The sequence below is a fragment of the Gavialis gangeticus genome, unplaced genomic scaffold (genome assembly GCF_001723915.1).
Source record: "Gavialis gangeticus isolate Ggan-Ray unplaced genomic scaffold, GavGan_comp1, whole genome shotgun sequence".
NCBI lineage: Eukaryota > Metazoa > Chordata > Crocodylia > Gavialidae > Gavialis > Gavialis gangeticus.
In genome coordinates, this window is record NW_017729031.1 from 32,045,509 (window position 1) to 32,051,926 (window position 6,418).

Genomic DNA, 6,418 nt, shown 5'->3' on the forward strand with positions numbered 1-6,418 from the left:
AAAAAAAAAAAAAAAAAAAAAAAAAAAAAAAAAAACAACCACACACAAACTTAGAAACACAGACCGGTTAAAATCAAAGCAATTTTTTCCAAAAAGGATCTGCAGGCAGATTAAACATCAGCCTATGATTAGAAGCAGTAACTGTGGCTTCAGGCTGCTGTAAATCTGACTCAACCTTACCATATAGCACTGGGCAAGTCAGCACAGGACTGAAGCTTGAACACTAATTCACATAAAACATCCTACTGCATAGGCCCAACCATTTCCAAAGACACACACAGGATGCACAATCAGACTTCTGACTTATCTTAATAATAATATTTTGATCTTAACGGCTTGCAGAAGCTCCAAATGCAATTGCAGCCCATTCTTTTATTTACTGTTTTGTATTACAGTAGCACTTGGAGATACCAAGTGAAATCAAGGTTTTAGACATAACCATGCAAGGACATAATACAGCCTCACTAATCAAGAAGTCCTTGCCCTGAAGAGCTTACACTATAAACAGAGGCAGCAGCAAAAAGAAGTTTTATTATCCACTTTTCAGAGAGGATGGTTACAGTGCCTCTCAGGACTTGCTGGTGGGCAGCCACTTTACCTCTGTTTTGAATGGCAGTACGTCCAGAGGCGGCTCAGTGAGCCTGACTGTGGCATTCCCCGGCTGGGCATGCAGGCAGCGTAGATGTGCCCCGAGATCTGGGCCCTGCCTAGGTTAAATGTCAGTATGTGCTTAACTTTAAACATATGCAGAGTTCCACTGAATTCAATACAGATCTTTAAAGCCAGCCAAAGGCTAAAAAGCCTCTGCTAAATGGAGAGCCACTTAACCTAATGAAGATCAAATAGGAAACTGGTGCACAGCCAAGAATACAACCCAGGGTCTCAAGTTGTAGTTAGCATCTTAAACACAGGACCTTTCCTCTCTACCTGGGCCTTAGCTTTTGGCATCTGTGAGATATGTAGCAATATTAATCTAGCTTCTACAATTGCTAAGTTGTTTACAATAAACTGTTTGTAAAACACAAGAAAACCATACATGAGCTGTTATGAAAGGACAAAAAAAAGATACTAAATCTAATCTCCGAGATGAGGATAGCAATGAATAAAACAAGCCTGAACAAAAATTAGGCAGGCAAGGTTCTTTGGAGAGATGTGGTATCTTTTATTAGACCAACTGAATAGTTGGAACAAGGTTCTTTGCAAGCTTTCAGGCACAAGTACCCATCTTCAGGCATAGAGAGACTGCTGTTGTTCAAAAATTATTTTTTCAAACTATATAATACTGCTCTCAACTTTCTCTAGCAATTATATATGCTGTAGTGTGCTTGGCCTGTATGTATAAAACAAAAGCTAATTAAAATATTCATGACACCAAAGGAGAAAATTCACAGCAGACATTTTAAAACACACTCCCATGCAATCTTTATAAAAAAAAAAAAGATTTTTAAAATCTTCAAGCTGTTAAAAATTTAGCAAGACAAGCAAAAGTAGCATGTAGTACTCTAAAAGCAAAACTACTTGTTTGCTTAGAAACAAGGTAGAAACTTCTGTGAAAAGGACGTAAATTACTAGAATTTAATATAAATGAAAAAGCAGCATGCTTCCTTCCTCCTGCAATTCCAGACACCACAATATAAACTGACCACCACACATACTATACATATTACCAGATAAAACATCAAGAACAAAGAAATGTCTACCTCTGCCAGATTGTGCTGATGTAACCTAAGCAGGCCAAAAGACAGAAAAAGAAAACCTATTTCTCAATACAGCTGAAATATATATTCATAGTGTAAAATAACAACAGCACATAAGGGAATGACGACTTGTACATCTGGAGCCGTTTCAAAAGGGTAGCAACAGTTTCCCCTTTTGAAATGGCTCCAAATGTACATGTCCTGGCTCTAGGTCAGAGCTGACCAACTTCTAAGCACCCAGGGCCATGTGTCCTGGGCACCAACATCCCCTATTACACCTCACGATCCCCTCCTCCTGCTGCAATGGTCATGTGTGCTGGTACAATGCCCCCACACCCCAAGGCACAGCCCCAGACTCGCCCTTAGCTCCTCATGCTGCTGCACGTCATCCCACCCCCTAAAATACCAGAAGCTGAAGGAGGGACGGGGAGACTTCAGCTGCTATTGCAGCCAGAGTGATGAGAAGAGCAGTGGCTGGGGAGAGCCCAAGGGTCACACTGCAGTTGGACAACTCTGCCCTAGGTAACACCCTTTGGGTCAAGATTTTAGAAGTTCTTTACAACCTTTATGGAGCATTTCTAATTTGAAAGCAACTCTGAAAATGACACTCATCTGTTCTCAAAACTGAACAATAGAAAAAGATTATGCAAAAAGTTACCTTTATTAAATGAGACTCATCTTAAGTGATTCACTTCATAAGCAGAAAGACAGGTGTAGTGTCCACAGTGAACATACATTTCTATTTTTAGTGTTGGAAGAGAAGGAAGGAATTTGATATTGTATTTCTTTAGTTCAGGGACTGGCAACCTAAGGGCCACAGAACAGCCCATGGACATGGGGCTTCAGCTGCAGGCCCTCTCCCAATACCAATGCAGAGACAAGCTACAGCTACAGACGGATTCCTAGCACCTGTTCCCTCTGACTTAGGGCAGACTATTCCAGCCTGCAGCTGAACAGGTTCACACCCCTGCTGTCGAGATATTTCAGTCCCTTCTTATATACTAGACTCAACCTTTATACTGGGGAATCCAGTGATAGGGAACCTGTGTTAACTACAAAGGTTCCCTATCACTACAGATTATTTCCTAGGAGTTGTCCCCGTGCCATTCTACTTTTATTGTTCATTCAGTCAAACCAGATTTCTACCAAGGTTGCAGCAGCAGGAGCCACTGCTGGTGTCACTAACTTTATAAGTTAGTACCTCTGTAGAATCCCTTGCTGTGTAAAATGTGTGCTATGAACTGATTGGAATCAAACATAAAAATGGGAAAAAAGTCCTCTGAAGTGTCTAGTGTAAATTTAGCATACTGGCAGGCAATTATTTGGGCCTGTAGGCCACACAGGCAGTTTTGGGGAGCAGTTACAGGCCAGTCAGCAGCACCACCCCCTACCTCCTCTGCAATAGCCCAGAGTTTGCATACCCTACGGCTTCTCCCTGCTAACAGTGCCCAGAAGCAGCCGAGTGCACAGTTCTATCCCTGACCTGCCCCGCATCTGGTCCAGACTTACCCTGGCTAGAGCAGACCAGCTATGCAGCAGCAAGAACCCACATGCATAACATTGACCCTGGCCTGTCCCATGTCCTCTCCAGACCAGTCCATCCATGATGGAGCAGTGGCAGCAGACAGGTCCAGAGCAGATGTGGGGCAGCCCAGGGTCAGGGCTGTGTGCGGGTCCCAGCTGGTCTGGAGCTGGTCCACTCCCATTAGGATGATTCCAGAGAGGACATGGGGCAAGCCAGTGCTTGAACCCATGTCTCCACCAGTCTCCACAGGGCTGGGCTGGGGTTAGGGCCAGCAGCAGCTCCTAGCCACATGAACGGCTTAGAACTGGAGTCCAGCCATGGAACCACCCCAGCCCAGCTGCGCACCTAGGAGAGACAGGACGCCCCACAGGCCAGATGGCGCCTGGGCTAGCTAGGACCAAGGGACCCTCCACAGGCTGGATAAAGTCCCTCCATGGGCTGGATTCAGTGTGTGGGCCATATTTTGCCCACCCCGACTTGAGTGATGCTGTAGCTCTGATAGTGCAGGAACTGTGTGATAAGTAAGGATTTCTTTTGGTGATATCTTTTAGTAGACCAGCTTCAGAGTCAGGATAGCATTAGACAAGCTTTTGAACGCAAGGCATTTTTCATCAGGTCTGAAGAATGTCTTGCACTGAAAAGCTTGCTTAACTCTTCCAGCTATGCAACTGGTCCAACAAAATATAATCACTCAAAGAAATCCTTGCCCCGGTGTAGACTTAAACATTAGGAATCCTGGACTACAAATCTGCAAATATGGACAGAGAATTGAGTAGAGCTTATGGGAATAGAATTGCTTTGATCCTAACCGGGACTACTGGGCACTACTTCAACATGAAGTAATAACTGATAACAACTAAAATGCATCAGAACAAGATAGACTACAATTCTTTTCTCCTCCACTTACCTGCCCCAAACCCAAATTCATGGATCTGCATTGCCTTGGTGGTACTGAACAATTTCATTAGCACTTAATTGGATGAAAGGAACTCGGCTCCATGGTCTGCTTTAGGAATATGTGGGTACATCATTGCTATCCATTGCTGCACAGAAACTCAGAATCCTAACATCAGTTCTTAGGTAAAATATTGTTTTCTTCACCATTAAAACGTTCTTCAGAGTTGAAGTTCACGTTATGCTGTTTGAGAAGGCAAAAATGAACGGAGCAATTTAAGAAGTAACAAGTGGGTATCAAAATTAAAAGTGCACATTTAACCATTCCCAGAAACTCCAAAAATTAAACAGCAAGCAAGACAATTATTAAACGGTAAGTCACAGATATACAAGTAAAAAGATAAACTGAGCAAAAGAATATTAAAAAAAAAAAAAAAAGATTCTATTACATTATGCAAGTTTCCAAAATGAAATCACTTTAGGTCATTTATAAGCAGGTGAAATACTACAAAATACAGTTCTTTATTGGCAAAGAAATTAATAAATGATCAGCTGTAAGTGTGTCTCTCTGATTTTTACCATTTATTTAATAAATGCAATATGACTGATCTCTAACCTTCTCTGGGCCAAAGGGATTAAAAATAATAATAATAAAAATCAAGTAGTATTGAATAATTCTGTATTTCCCTTTCCAAAACACTCCTACTGCCAGCATATTCAACCCTGAATCTAATTTTCAGTCAATATTTGTTTTTACTCTAAGGATTAAAAGCAAAGAATTCAAATAGCCAATATCAATAATACACATAGGCAGCAGAATTGAGCGTGGGTAAAATCCCTCTTCTAGATCTAAGTTGTCTATCTATTTTACATATTTATTTTAGATATAAATAAAATATTCACATAAATCCTAGATAAACAGGATTCTGAACCCTTATTCATATCAAGGCAAATTAGTTCCTTTTTCAAAGGATAAGCCTTCCTAAAACTTACCAGCTGTCTTCCATGAATTGTGAAGTGACAAGAGAACAAAACTATGTTTAGACACATGGCCTCTTTTATATCATCAGTGAAATGTTCCCTATTAAACCATCCAAATGAAGACTTTTATTTTCTCAGTCTTTCAAAAATAGTGCCAGAGTGCTGCCTAATAATGCCATTTCCTTGAAGAAAACCACTGGGGTTGCAGACGCATGCAAATATGGGGAAATACCATACTTACTCAAATCTCAGATGATCTCCCCCCTCCATTAGATTCTACACATGGAAAATGTATACATTTGCTATAGCTTCCCATGTATAGAATCTAATTTTTTTGAGGGTTATCTTTAATTCATTCCCCGCACTGCAACAGGGCACAGGCTGTGGGGAGGTCAAGTAACTTGCCCCCTATTTGTACCTGGCCCCATCACCTCTGCCTTCAGGGGGTTGGACTAGATGACTTCTGGAGGGTCCTTCCAGCCCCACTTCTCTATGATTTCTATGAACTGGCCCTTCAGTGGACAAGCCCTGGTCATTTTGGTCCAGGAAGTGCTGGAAAGGCTAGTGTGCTCAGATAAGCAGAAGCCCACCCTTGCAGGAGATATCTGTCATCTTGGTCACATTCTGTAAAGCTAGGCGAAAGCTTAAATGGGTGAAGTGTCACACGTAAAATCTCATCTACTGATTAGAAAGTATGCAGAATTAATCAAAGTTTGTGGTAAGAAGTTAAAAGAGACATGGAGAAGGGCAGTGGAGATGATCGGGGGTATGGAGATTTCCGTAAAAGAGACTAAATAGTAAATAGGACTTTTCAGCTGTCTCCACACACTGCCATCTCCCCTCGCCCATGCAGCCTCTGCTCCCCCACCTGCCCCTCTCTTTCCCAGCCTTATTTTTGCTCCATACTGGCAAGCTCCATGCACGCTGCAGCCTGGAGCATTTAGCACAACCCCAGGCCACATGGCAGCAGCACATGTCCAGCTGCTACAGGGGCTGGGCTGGGGATGTGCTCAGTGCCCCAGCCCAGAACAGGGATGGAGCCATCCTGGGCAGAGCAGAAGTTGCAGGGAGAGGGAAGGGGAAGTGGGGAGCAGAGGCTGCAGGGGAGCAGCTGTAATTATGGCCCCAATTCTGGGTAGGGGCTGAAGCCCAAGCCACAGCAGCCACCTGTCCTCACCTTTGTATGCAATTCTAAGATGAGGGGCTTTCTCCCTCCCTGCATGTTAAATAGGGACAAAAAAAAAATCTTGCCTTAGAATCAAATAAATTTTAACTTAATATTATTCAGCCTGACAAAACTAACATGAAAATGTACTGTGAA

At 42.5% G+C, this 6,418-nt stretch overlaps 1 protein-coding gene across 1 annotated transcript in view; it reads right to left on the reverse strand.

Moving 5' to 3' along the window:
- SEC22A (SEC22 homolog A, vesicle trafficking protein) overlaps nt 1-6,418 on the reverse strand; it is a 37,489-nt gene that overhangs the window by 22,678 nt on the left and 8,393 nt on the right. The window contains exon 2 of the mRNA XM_019522577.1: nt 4,130-4,360. The gene's annotated coding sequence lies outside the window, so the exon portion shown is untranslated. The remainder of the gene's footprint in view (nt 1-4,129; nt 4,361-6,418) is intronic.